We start from the raw sequence: 14,693 nt of genomic DNA on the forward strand, positions 1-14,693 counted from the left end.
AATATTGGATATGATTAAGCATAATTTGATGGGGTGGCAGTCATGTTCAGTAGACAAGGTTTTGAGACATGCAAAATACTGTAGTGACGAAATTGAACTTAAAGAGAAAGCAATGTGGGCACAAGTGAAAGTTGCAGAACATCAGGTAGCTCAATTAGAGAATAAGAGTACAGAAGGAAATCAGAATAGAGTGAAGGGAAATTTCAGTAAGCCAAAATTAACAGGGAATATAGAAGAATTAAAGAAGATATATCCATGTCATAATTGCGGCAGGATGGGGCATTGGAGAAAAGAATGTAAGTATCCGCGAGAGTTAATTCAGAAAATACATCGTTGAATCCACAGGTGCAGAATAAGGAAATTCAACAGCCATCACCACAACAACATGTAGTTAATCCACAGTGTCAGGTGCCACAACCTCCACTTCCTCGCAGTGTAAGCCTACAGAGATACAGTACAGAGACAGGATTCTGCGCAGGAGATCAGGTAACAAGAAATCTAAGAGTGAATGTGAGTCCGCAGTATTGGCTGAAGGAAGATGGGAGTGAGTCGGATGACAGTTTCTGTCGATGCCTGAAAGAGGGAGAAGAGTGCGTACTAGTCGCTACTCTAGAGGTAGATCAATCTGGTCCTTATGTGAATGGAAAGGTGAATGGTGTAGATGTAACTTTCCTAGTGGACACAGGTGCTACCTGTTCTACTGTTAGATCAGCTGAAATTCAAAATCTTCCTCTCTCGGGTGAACACATTCAAGTTGTAGGTGTAGCTAATAAGCAGAATAAAATGTCCTTAACAAAACCAGTTGAAATAGAAATTAGGAATTTCAAAGACATGCATTGATTTGTGGTGTGTGACAGTAGTCCTGTTAATCTTCTTGGAAGGGACATACTGTGCACAATGAACTGTGCCATTTACTGTTCACCAGATGGCATTGAGCTTCAAACCCCAGATGAGGATAGCTTGTATAAAATGACAATCTCCCTAATAGAATCAGAAAAGAGTAGTATGTTTCCTGTTTTTGATCAAGAGAAAATACCTGATGAATTCAAGGAGATAGTCAAAGAACAAGTGTGGGATTTCACAGGAGAAGATATTGGCTAGATGAAAAACGTAGATCCTGTGAAAGTTTCTGTGAAAGAAGGAATGAGTTACCCAAATATTCCCCAATACAAAATGACAGCTGAAATAATTGAAGGAATAACCCCAGTGATAAATAAAATGTTCAAACAAGTGATGTGGAATAGAAAGCAGTCCTTGTAATTTGCCTATAATGGGGTGGAAAAAGCCTAACGGAACATTCAGAATAGTGCAGAATTTGAGAAAGGTAAAAAAAATTGTTGTTCCATGTTGTCCAATTGTGCCAAACCCAGCAGTAATTATATACCAAATTCCACATGATGCAGAATGGTGTACAGTCATTGATCTATGTAATGCGCTCTTCACTGTTCCATTACATCCTGAAAGCCAGCCAATATTTGCGCTCCGGTTCAGACACTGTATCTTGGCATGGTGCTGAATTCCTCAAGGGTATACAGAAGGTCCTTCCATCTTTAATCAATTGCTAAAGAAATCATTAGAAAGTTTAAGTATGTCTGGAGAATCAATTTTAGTGCAAAATATTGATGATTTGTTAGTGGCATCAAAAACAAAAGATGCAAGTGTTTCAGATACTGTTGCACTGTTAAATCATTTAGCAGAAGAAGGACATAAAGTGTCTCCATCAAAAATACAGTTTTGTTAGAAAGAAGTACAATATTTAGGCCACAAGATTGCTAAAGGTATTACAAAAGTCACAATAGAAAGGATCAAAATAATACAAGGAATGAAACCTCCAAAAACACAGAGACCAGTGAGAATGTTTCTTGGCATGGTAGGATACTGTCGACAATGGATTAGTGGATTTTTCCTAATAGCTAAACCACTACAGAGATTGACAAAAGCAAATGTAAAACATCCAATAACATTGAATAAAGCATAATTGGAAGCTTTCGAACAGCTAAAAACAAGACTATGTGAAGCACCAGCATTAGCAATGCCAGATTATGAAAAAGAATTTGAAATGTATTGCAGTGAGAGAGAAGGATGTGCATTGTCAGTTCTAATACAAAGACATGGAAAACTGAGAAAACCAATTGCATACTTTTCTGTTGTTGTAGATCCTGTTGCAAGAGCATTGCCGGGATGCTTAAAAGCAGTAGCTGCTAAAAGTATGAGTCTGTAACAAAGTTAAGGTATAGTGATGAAATTTCCTTTGAGAGTATATGTACCTCATTCGGTGGAGATTCTCCTCACTAGAACCAAAACACAGTACCTTACCAATAACAGAAAGACAAAATACGAGAAAACAATCTTAAGTGCACTTTCATGATGTGTAAATGTGAACCCATCTACACTGTTACCTGATGTTATGGATGTGCAAGTAAGAAATTAAGTTGATCACAAATGTTTGGATGTTCTTGAATACTGTACCAACCCAAGGCCTGATATCAAGATGTACCATTACCTAAATCTGATTATGTGATGTTTGTTGATGGCTCATGTTTAAGAACAGATGAAGGTGTACTGAGCACTGCATATGCTGTTTGTACAGTAGCAGATGTCCTAGAAGCATCTTGTCTGAAAGGAATACGTTCTGCTCAGATTACAGAATTGATTACTTTGATTCGAGCATGTGAGTTGGGAAAAGAGATAAGGGTCACTGACAGCCAATATGTTTTTGGGGTTGTCCATGATTATGGTCAACTGTGGTGCCAAAGAGGTTTTATGACTTCGGCTGGATCCCCCATTAGAAATGCTGAATTTGTGAGGATGTTGATTGATGCAATTCAATTACCTGACAAAATAGCTGTTGTGAAATATGCAGCTCACAAGAAAAGCGATGACTATATTACCAGAGGTAACAAATACGGTGACTCAATTGCAAAATACTGTGCCAAAAATCTTGCATCCATAAATCGGGATAGACAAACTGAACATGTTTCAAGTCCTTTGATGCTAACCACAGTAGTTGAGACATGGCAGGAGGTGAGAAAAATGCAGGAGGAAGCCAGTGAAGAAGAAAAAGATAACTGGTTAAAAGCAGGATGTAGACAGAGGGAAGAGGATGAAATCTGGTTTTACAAAGATGAAAGACCAGTAATGCCTGATAACATGATCTCAAATATGGCCCGAATGTATCATGGTCAAGCCCATATCGGGAGAGACGCCATGATTAGAATGTTTAGACAGAAATGGTACAATCCTAAGTTTAGCCTGATTGCAGAAAGTCTGTGCCAGAGATGCCTTGTATGTCAACAATTGAACCCAAGAAAGAAAACAGTTGTGAGTTTGGGAACCATAGGACGGGAGGGAGGTCCGTTTACAAGAATGCAATTGGATTTTATTGAGCTTCCACCTTGTAACAGACTTCGGTATGTACTTGTGATCATTTGTCTATTTTCACGGTGGGTTGAAGCCTTTCCAACCAGGAGAAATGATGGAGTGACTATTGCAAAACTCCTGTTGCTTGAGATAATACCACGCTACGGTTTCCCAGTAACAATTGAAACAGATCGTGGAACACATTTCCATAATGAATTAATGCAAATGATTTGTGAAGCACTGGGCATTCGTCAGAAGTTACACTGTGCTTACAGACCAGAAGCTTCTGGGGTGGTTGAACAAGTAAATGGAACAATAAAAAACAGAATTGCAAAAATGTGTTTGGCCACAGGACTAAAATGGCCTGAGGCACTGCCACTTGTTCAATGACCCTGAGGAGCATTCCTGATAAAAGAACAGGATTAAGTCGCCATGAGATTTTGATGGGAAGAGTAATGGGACAAACATTTGTGCCAGTTGAGTATAAATGATGATATCATACTGGATTACTGCAAAAATCTGTCTGACGTGGTAACTTCTGTGTTCCATCAGGTGGGAACTGAGGCACAAACAAAAGAAAAACATCCAGCTCATGATCTAGTCCCTGGAGATTGGGTTCGTATAAAGGTTCACAGGAGACGAAACTGCCTAGTGCCGCGCTGGCAGAAGCCTTGACAAGTTATTCTGGTTAGTACCACTGCAGTTTAATGTGCTGGAGTCAGAAGGTGGGTGCACGCCAGCCACACTATTCGTGTGCCTGAGCCTGAAAATCCACAGGAAGAAAGTGAAAGCACCACTGACTCGGACCCTGAGGATGAACCAGAAAGAGATCCAGATACTGAAGCTCGACCTGTTCATCGACATCTGGAGACATCAGATACTAGCTCTGCATCTGAAGGAGAAAATTAAATTGTTGCAATACCAAATTTTGAAGATCGACCTGTAAGTCGAGATTTCGTAGAGACTGATACCAGTAAGGACACTGAGCTAAGTGAAAATAAAACTGGTAATCAAGAAGATACTAAAGGACAGTCTGAAAGCTCTGAAAGCAGGAACCAAAATCTCGAAACTGGTGAAAAGGAAATAACTCACGATGAGGATGAGCTTCCAAGTACCAGCTATGGAGAAGTTCCTAACAGAGTAAAAGAACTGCCCAAAGAGAAAATAAGCTCAGAAAAAGAATCAGAACCTGCAACATTCATTATAAATGAAACTATAGAAAGATCTGAAACCAGGCCCGGACTGGCCGTTGCGGGCACCGGGCAATCCCCAGTGCGCCGCAAGGGTGGGGGCCGTTTTTGGCTCAGGGGGCCGTTTTTGTTACAGGGCCGTTTTTGCGGCCCTGTAACAAAATCGGCCGAAAACCGGCCCGACAAAGAGCTCGGTCGCACCCCCAGGGGGCCAGCCGAGCACTTTACCAGGGCCGGTTTTAGTTCTCAGTCCGGCCCTGTCTGAAACAGAGACTGATGACAGTGATGATGACACTCAATTAAGGAGAAGTTCAAGAAAAAGAGCATGGAGAGTGGAATGAAGCACTATTGAACCTGAAAAAAGGAGTTTGAAAAGGAGATAATTGGCCTGAATGAACTGATGGACTGAAAATTAAACTTGTTAAGAAAGCAAAAGTACAAGATCAAATGAATGAAATAACCAGTCAAAAGGAGTTGTTGGGAAAGAAAATAGAGATTGTGCAAAGGCCAAAAAGAGTGAGAAGACCAAATCGAAAATATAAATTACCTGAGTGGTCCTATATGTTGCTGCCTCCAATAAGTGAAGTAAATAGCAGCCAAGAGAATTTGCATTGTCCAGGTGATGAAAAAGAAAGTGAGTAAACTGTGACTCAAAGAAAGAAAAGGAGATTTCAAGAGGTTTGGAGAAACCGTGAAAAGAAGAGATATATGAAACAAAATCTATAATTTAGATTGAAAAGAACATTATAAGTGAAAACAAAGGTAAAGAGAGACAATTTAAAGAGTGAAAAGATCCTAAAAATTATTGTGTAAAAAAATAAAAATAAAATGACTTCTAATGAAGTAACCCAATCTATGTGTTCTATTGTTAGAAAATGGAGTAGAATGTGGTTATTATGCACTGGAATATTAATTTTAGTCTGGTTAATTCTTGCTATTATCATTCCTTTTAGACCTGAGTTTGAAAAATTGAAAGCAAATGAGAGTTTGGAAATTAAGAATAAAGAGTTGAAAATGAAAAATTATATGTATATAGGTCTGAAATTCATCAAGATAAGTCAATTAGTGACTTTTCACAAAACACTTTTTCAAGACTATTATCTGAGTATGTAAGGACAATGGATGCCAGCGATTGCTACGTTTGTGTGAAATAGCCAGCATCTGTGTCCGAGAGTGTGACCTATCACCATTTACCGTTAACATATGGAGTGACATGTAGTGTAATAACAAGTTTATTTTACAGGACAGGAAAATTATAATACTATTATTCAGATTCTGATTATGTATTTGCCAAATTGAAAATTGTTGCTGAACTAAATCAAATTAGACCTGCTAAAGGTTTTGGAGAATATTTCTTAGAAACACAAGAATTGATACATGATTATGCCCTTAAAAATGAAATGAAAGTTTTTCTGAATATGGTTGAGGAAAGGAGACAACAATATAAGCGACAGGAAAACATGAAACAAACTAATCCACAAAGTGGGCATTTTCAGATGACAATATTGAGGGACATAATGTAAATGTGGCTATAAGTATAGATACACCACTATTGGGAAAATTATGTATTCGAAGAGATAACACTGTGTATGACAATTATTTTGTGGGTTCAAGTCAATGTGAAGATACTTATATTATAAAAGGGGGATGGGGATTTAAAGGTGGTAATGACCCAGTTTTTCCAGGAATTTATTTCCTGTGTGGAAACAAAGCTTATTACAAAGTACCCGATCACTGGTACGGATCATGTTACCTTGTGTTGCTCTTTCCCAAAATCTTTCATGTAGATAGAGGTACTAATCCTTTAATGCGAACAGATTTAGACAATTGTCAACAATAGTAGATCAATTGTCAACATACACGGCTTGAGAATCTTTAATGGCAAACACTGAAATGTTTGCTATGAGAAGTATGGTGATGCAAAATCGACTTGCTTTAGATATAATTTTGGCAAAAGAAGGAGGAGTTTGTGGAATTTTAAAGGTGCAACATTGTTGTACCTACATTACTGATGAAAGTCAAAAAAAGTATATTACAAATATTACAGAATTGCATAAATAAATAGACCCACTGGAGGTTGATGGTGTTCTTGAGAAACTTGGTAGAAGTTTGTCAGCAGTTAAAATTTGGTTTTATGAAATAGGTAGATCTATTATAGGGAAAATAATAATACCAGTTACTGTAATAACAAGAGTGATCTTAGTTTTGAGATTAAATTGTCAATGTAGAAAGAGAAGAAATGCTAAACAGTCTTTAAAGAAAGTGATTGAAGAAAAACAAGATAGGGAAAGAGAAAATGTTGATATTGAGATGGAAGAGTTTAAAGAGAAAATGTATCAAGACAGAAAGAAAATGGAAGAAACCAAAGTGTAACTCATACTAATTAAAAGAATGTGAAACATGTTGAGATCAACATTTTCAAATCAAATCACCAAAGGGGGAAGTTGATGGAGCAAGGTGTAAACACATTTTTGTATACCCCTTGTTAAGTTAATTCTCCTTAACAGTAAAATGTATTAATCATGTGGTTTTGAAATTAACCAACATAGAATAGAATTCACTACACAAATACATGTGGGACACTAAATTGCATGAGATGAAATGGCAAAGCGTAATTTATTAATTTGTTATGCATCTCATTATAAAAAGTATGCATTTGTCATATTCTAATTGGAAATTGCATCAATGTGCTTTCTCTCTGTTTATTTGTGGCATAAATCATGAAGATTGGTAAGTAAATTCACGCATATGTTTTGCTTAAAGCTAGGTAAATACTAACTGGGATACTATTAGAAGGGGGGAGGTAAACAGAAGGGCTTTATTTCTCAAATTTATGTTTATTTGTGTTTGTTTCTATAATAGTTCCTAAATTGAGGCCCATGTGGCCTAAGAAAATGGAAGCTGACTGTGGCTCTGAGGTGGCGATCTAGCGCGCATGTGCTAAGAAGAAGAGCGAGCTGCCTGTGCCTGTGTAGAATGGGTCAAGGCCAGTGAGGCCTGCTACTTGGAACAGATGCCAACTTTTTCGAATGTCAGTATCTTGAACGTGGGAATAGGGCATCGAATAACAAATTAAAGGACACAACGGAAGAAGCATGACAAGAACAATGGGTTTACTATTTTTTTCAATTATAACGATAACTGTGGAAATTGAACAGTATGGCGATGAGGTGATGCTCATCCACTCCTTAATTGACCAATCACGGACACTCCAGGACCCTAAAGTTACAAATTTTAGATAGATAAGTTAGTGAAAAAGGGTATAAAAGAGGACATTTGGGACGATGAAATTAGCTTGCTTTTCGATCTAATCTTTGCACCCCGAGATGCTGTCGGACTGAGCAATTTTCCTATGGAGCAGGGACTTTGACATTTTCCTGAACTTTAACGTTTGAATGGGTGCGGAGTCCTATGTGAGGGGGACATCAAGAGAGATAAAGAGGTGTTCTTTGGGAACTATTCTGTCTTACGCTGATGTCTGCGTTTCTACATTTTGGTAATATTGATCTTTTCTTATTTTTTGAACTGTTGTGCTGATAAATTAATGTTTTGAATTTTAAACCTTTTTTTTCAGGTTATTATTGCATAATTGAATTTTTTCCTTTAAATAAAACATAGAGGTCATGCTAGGAGATTTATTCTCTAAATAAAAATTAAATACATGGCGAATTAAGCAGGTATTGTTATCCTTTAGTTAACTTTTACCAGCAGATCCATTGGCAATTAATGGTGGGGTGTTTTAAATGTTTTCTTTAAATCAGAACCATGGTATTAAAATTAAACTGCATATGTAAATAATGTATAGAATTTTAGTTTTAGACACTCTGCTATAATCCAGCATCTCTCCTTTGGTCTTCACTGAATCATCAGAGCCGAGTAAATGTGTTTATGTGTGACTTGCAGTGTTATGGGCCCACTGATGAGTAAAATGTGAATAGCTGTCTGGGTTAAGGTGATGGTTTAAAGAAAATTTCTGGAGTCGCACTGGACCACTTTCCATTCCATCCCATCGATTTGACTCAAGAAATCCGCTGAATCACGAATATACAATGGTAATTTCTTTACATACTCCTGCAAAAAGAAGTCCTCATATATGGATTTATGTTCCAGGAGACTTCCTTTAGCCGATATGATGGGCCGCCCTGGTGGTGTAGTGGCACTCTTGTGTACTTTGGGAATGAAATATAGCCTAAGTGTTACTGGATTGTCTCTTTTTAAATATTTATATTCATTCTCCTTGATCAAACCTTTGATTTTCCATGTTGTCAATCTGTTGTAATAAGTTGTGTACACAATTTTTAAATGTGTTGCTGTTTTCGTTGTATAGCAATCCCTATCATTGAGTTGTGTAAAGGCTTCCTTGAGGTATTCATCCTGTGGCCAGATGACCACGTTGCCTCCTTTGTCACTGTTCCTGATAATCAGATGTTTGACCTTTTCTGCTTCGTCACAATATTGTAATATTGTCGTTGTTGATTGTTGTATTTGGTTTCAGTTCTTCCCAGATCTTTATTGAGTGTCTTCAATTGTGCTGTTACGGTCTCGTGGAAGACAGCAATTGAGTCTCGGGGCATCATAGGGTTAAATGTGGATCCTTGTTTAAAAGGAGTTGGATGTAATTTTTCCTTTAGTTTTTCCTTTAAGTTTTGGCTGCTTACATCTCGCACGGAGGCTTCATGATTTGTCAGTGCCTCTATGTTAAGTACATTTGTTTCTTTTGTATTATTCCATAGGATTTCCATTTCATTGAATAATGGTACATCAGATTGTGACAGATTGGGAAATTCTTGTATTGCTGCTTGTGTTTCATTGTTCTTCCCATCATGTACATGCTTCAATACATGGTACTTTTTAAGTTTTCTCACCGTTTTGTACACATCCAGTCTTGTTGACTAGTAATTAAAATTCGCTCCAGGTGCATATGACAGTTCCAAACTTAAAATATTCACCTCCTTGGCTGTTAAGGCAGTTTTTGAGATATATATATATATTTACCAGCAAAGAGATACTGGCACTACAGGAGACATATAATCCTGGCTGTTTTATTCCATTAATGCCATCCCCATAAATAACCAACGCGTTTCGACCTCAACGGTCTTAATCATGGTTAATGATCAAGACGTTGAGGTCGAAACGCGTTGGTTATCTATGGTGGTGGCATTAATGGAATAAAACAGCCGGGATTATATGCCTCCTGGAGTTCCAGTATCTGTTTGCTGGTAAATATATTTATATTTATATATTTATGTGATGTAACGTTTAAATATGTTTAAGATATATAGGCCAAGGTGTATTGAAGAATGAGTGGGTGTATGAGTGTCTGAATGGATGATTTAGTAGGTGCGTGGCTGACTGTATAAGTGAGTGATTAAACGTATCTTACTGAATGCATGGGTTAGTGACAAAACTGTGTGAATGTGCACCAGAAGCCGCATTTGCAGAGTGGTGTAAAAAGGCGGGGCGTGGCTCTGTGGTGCTTATTGAAGGTACCTGGTGGGCTATTTGGCTCCCAGAGACCCTCAGGTTTGAAGGGGAGTTAATCCCCCAATTTACAACGTACCAGTGGGTGCGTTTGCACACTTGTTATATCAGGCCCGCCTGCTCCCTGCACCACTGTGAAAACGCGCCCCCCTGGCCCGTTGTATGTTAGGGGTTTAAGTCCTCTTGAGTCCTAAGGGTCCCTGGGGGCCAACTAAGCCACCAGGTACCTCCAGTAAGTGCCACAGAGCTGCGTTGCAGAAGGGTGTAAAAAGAGGCGTGGCCTCGGGCCACCTCTCTGCAATGCAGCTCTGTGGCCCTTACTGGAGGTGCCTGGTGGGCTAGTTGGCCACGGCGGACTATCAATGGGAGTTAATCCCCCAATTTACAATGCCGCGGGGGCGCGTTTACTAAGCATGGGCGGAAAATCCGTTTCGCTCGCGGATTTTGCGGATTTTCGGTAAATTCGCAATCCGCGAGATTTGCGAATCTCCCGCAAAATCCGCAAATCCGCGAGCAGCGGATTTTGCTCGCACTGCTCGCACTGTTCGCGTGAGTTCGCGGCTTCCCAGTACAACTTCGCGCCCCGCGAATAAGTGCAAAATTGCAGAAATACGATCTTAGCAAAACTGAAACTACTTACCAGGTTCAAAAGTTCAGGCTCATCATTAGTAGCCATTTCCTGTAGTGCTTCCTGAGGGGCCCCTCCAGAGTTCAGTTGCCAGTTGCAACTATTATGTGACCCTTCTCTGAACCTCAGAATAGTTACACATATGCCACAAAGGTCCTGAATTACAGCTAAGGGAGACAAGCAGGAGCCAGGCTGGAGGTTCAAATCCATTAATCAGCCCCTAATTCATTATTGTCAGTTGGGGCAGGGCAGGTGTTGTAACTAATTTTGCAACAATGAAAGCACTTAGCAAGTTCAAAAGACCACTAATCAGGAAGCACTAAGGAAGCAGGTGCCAGCTAAAAAAATATTCTGTGACACATTAATCAGCCCCAAATTAATTCAGGTCACTTGAGGCAGGGAAGGTGTGCTTGCGTTGCCACAATAATGTACACTGACTGGACAACCAGAGGGTGCTGTGATGAAACAGAGGGTGGCATGGGTGGGCCAGAGGGTGGCATGAGTAGTCAGAGAGTGGCAGTGGTGACAGAGAGTGGCAGTGATGAAGAAGAGTGTCCCAAACAGGCTGGACACGTAGAAACAACAAGTTCGCGAAACTTGCGACCCGACAGGTAAGTTCGCAATTTGCGACATTGTACAAAACCCTCGCGAACTGGCAGAAACCCGCGCAAACACACAAAAAAAAATCCGCAAATTCGCGAGAATTCGCGGATTTTGCGGATTGCGAGTTCGCAAATCCGCAAAATTCGCGAACGCGAGATTCGCAAAATTCGCCCATGCTTAGCGTTTACACACTGGTTATGTCAGGTCCACCCCCTCCCTGCACCACTGTGTAATTGCACCCCCGGGCGTGTTGTAAGTTGGGGGATTAAGTCCCCTTGAATCCTGAGGTCCCTGGGGGCCAACTAGCCCATCAGGTACCTCCAGTAAATGTGTAAAAAGGGGCATGGCCTCAGACCACCTCTCTGCAACGCAGCTCTGTGGTGCTTGCTGAAGGTACCTGGTAGGCTTGTTGGCCCCCAGGGTCCCTCAGTATTCAAGGGGACTTAATCCCCCAACGTAGAATGCGCCAGGGGACACGTTTGCAGAGTGCTGCAGGGAGGGTGCGGGGCCTCTGGCGAATTGCTGGTTTCTTATTTTAATTCTTATTTTATGGGTGGGGGCCTGTGTGGCCCCCCTTCCCTGGGCTACTTTTGGCCCCCGGACTCCATCACCCGAGGCTCGAGCAATTTCTTTATTTAAAAAAAATAAAATGGAAGCTGGCCTCGTGGCCCCCCTTCCCTGGGCCACTATTGGCCACAGGGGCCTGGCCTGTTTTTTTTTTTGCTGACATGCAGCTCCCCTTGTGCAAAAGCAATTCTGCTTTGGTTTTTGAAAGTGAGAGCAGGTTTCCTGCTCCCGCTGCCTCCTTTTCTTGTTGTTCACCTTTTTATTGACTTTTTTTTACTCTTTTCTTGTAACTTGGTTCTATCAAGTCACAAGATGGCTGCCAACACTTGGCTACCAACACTTCCTGGTTTGGAGTGTTGGCAGCCATTCAGAGTGAAGCTCGTGCCCGAGAGGAGTCACGACTCCTCCTCGGTGCTCAGATATATAAAGTTTTCTTTTTTTAATTTCTCAAGAACTATTGAATGGATTTACGCCAATTTAAACAAGGGTGCTTTCTGAACCAAGAGCTACCTTTTTGCCAAGTTTGGAGTAATTCCGTTCAGCAGTTCCGGCTGTAGCCTGTTCCAAAAATTCCTATGGAAATTAACATGCGGAACATGCGAGTTGGGACCCCCCTTTTTTCTCTGCCCCTGCTTGACAAATCACCCTGAAATTTTCAGGACAGGAGCTGACCGGAGCGGGCCACCCATTTTGAAAATTCTGTGAAGATTCATGAGACGGCGCCAAGGATATTGGCAAATCCAAAAAATTGCTTTTCCTATGGATAATAGGTTCTAACTATAACTTCCAACTAGTGACCACTAGTAGTGACCACTAGTAGATAATATGTATATACTGGTTGTTTGTTGTGTTGTTCACATGCTCCTAAAGAAGGATTTTCACTCATATAATCTCAATTATAGCCATTTTGCATAAAAAGCGTAATGCAAAATAATGGAAATTAGTCAAGATTGCACCAGTGTGAACAAAATTTCACTTACGCGTAAATAATTCAGTTTAACCTGTTTAAGAAACTAGTCTAGAAGACCTATTCAAATGAAAATGAGCTTGGACAGTATTGTTTTCAAATGATTCCTGATCTGTTTTGAGTTTTGTTTTGCATTCAGACTGATTCTGGCATTCCAAAACCTAGGCCTGTTTACTTCCAGAGATTTACCTCCATGTTTCATCCTGTTGAAGGCTTGTTCACAAGTGCAAAATGTCTGAAATTGATTATTGGCTGAGGGAAAACATGATGTCAGTTACTGCTGATATTTTGGGCCTATATCCCAATGAGCTTTGTGAACAGTACAGCAGACTTTGAATGTAATCCTTTATTTTACCTGGAGCCAGGGAAGAGACAGGTTACATGTGCCTGCATTTAGAAAGGTTTACACACATTCTGGCTGACTGATTCTGTAGGCTTAGCAACATAGCAATGAGTCTCTTTGGGAGATGCAACAGATATTGCAGTAGTCAAGCCAGTATTTTTCAGACTAAGAGGAAGTACAGGTTGACTCACTTTCTTTAACCCTTTGACTGCGGTGTGAATTCCGCAGCGGTGCGGGTGAAATAAAGGGTGGGCGTGGTTCGGACATCCCCCGGCCGTCCTCCGCACACGCCCATGGCCGTCCGACGCACCGAAAGGGTTAATAGGGGAATAGATAGGATCTTACAGTTGAAAAGTTTCCCCAAGCTTTTAAGTTTTGATGATGTATATGGAGATATTCCATCTGGAACTGTAATTAGGACTCATCACCTTACATTTGAAAATTCTCTGGATACTGCTCAAGAAGTTGCATCAAGGGTCACACAAAGAAGTGGAACAATCGACACAAGAGCAATGATTCCTAGAGTGTGCGGCATGTTACCGAGCATGTGGACCGCACCAATAACCCAATTCTTCTTTATTTACCAGGGTAATGGGAAAGGAAAGGAACAGTTCTTTCCTTTATTATTCTACAGACAATTGTGTAAGAGGCCTTAGAGTAGTCAATGCACATTAGGATTCCTTTCTTGTCTTTGTTGTCCCTTTGAATTTCAGGTTTTGTTCTATGCTGACGACACTCAAATCATCATGTCAATACCAGATGTTGTACTGTTGGTGTCAGATTAGTTTAAGAACTGTATGGCGGGAATTAGTAATTGGATGAAAGACACATTTCTGAAATTGAATGCTTATAAAACAAAAGGTGTTGGTTTCAAGAACACAGCAGCCCATTTGGTTGGAACTCCGGTTGCTGATAATGTGTGGTCCTTTACCAACCCCGGTCGAGTCGGCCAAAAATGTAGGGGTCCTTTTTGATATCACTCTGACCTTCAATCTGCCGGATAATTGTACCACAAGCACTTGCTTTTACATCATCAGATCTCTGAAAAAGGTATTCCCGTTTATTACACCAGAGCTTTGTAAATCGGTAGTTGTGGCTTTGGTCTACTCCCGTCTAGATTTTTGTAATGCTCTCTGTCTGAAAATCGCTAATTCCTCTCTTAGCATGCTCCAAGTCATTCAAAAGGTGACAACGAGGCATATTATCAAGGGCGTTTATCTCCGCTTTTTTGGCTTTAAACGCCAATAAAGCGGAATTAAATTATCTCCCTATTACCTAGCTGTCGCTAACACCAGTTAGCGACAGCTAGTAGGAGATAGCGACCATCTTGGGCCCCGCTTTGCATGTCAGTGATATTTATCACTAATGACATGCAAAGTGGGCATGCCAAGATGTTAGCGTCTGGAAACAGTCGCTAACATCGCTATCTCCTATTACCAACTTTTGGAGATATTCGCGCTAAGCGCGAATATCTCCAAAAGCTAACACCTGCCCCTGAGCAGTTCTTAGCCATGTTATCCAATTGTAGGTGGATAACATGGCTAAGAGCATTAG

This window comes from Lissotriton vulgaris, chromosome 3_1 (assembly GCF_964263255.1).
Source record: "Lissotriton vulgaris chromosome 3_1, aLisVul1.2, whole genome shotgun sequence".
Lineage (NCBI taxonomy): Eukaryota > Metazoa > Chordata > Amphibia > Caudata > Salamandridae > Lissotriton > Lissotriton vulgaris.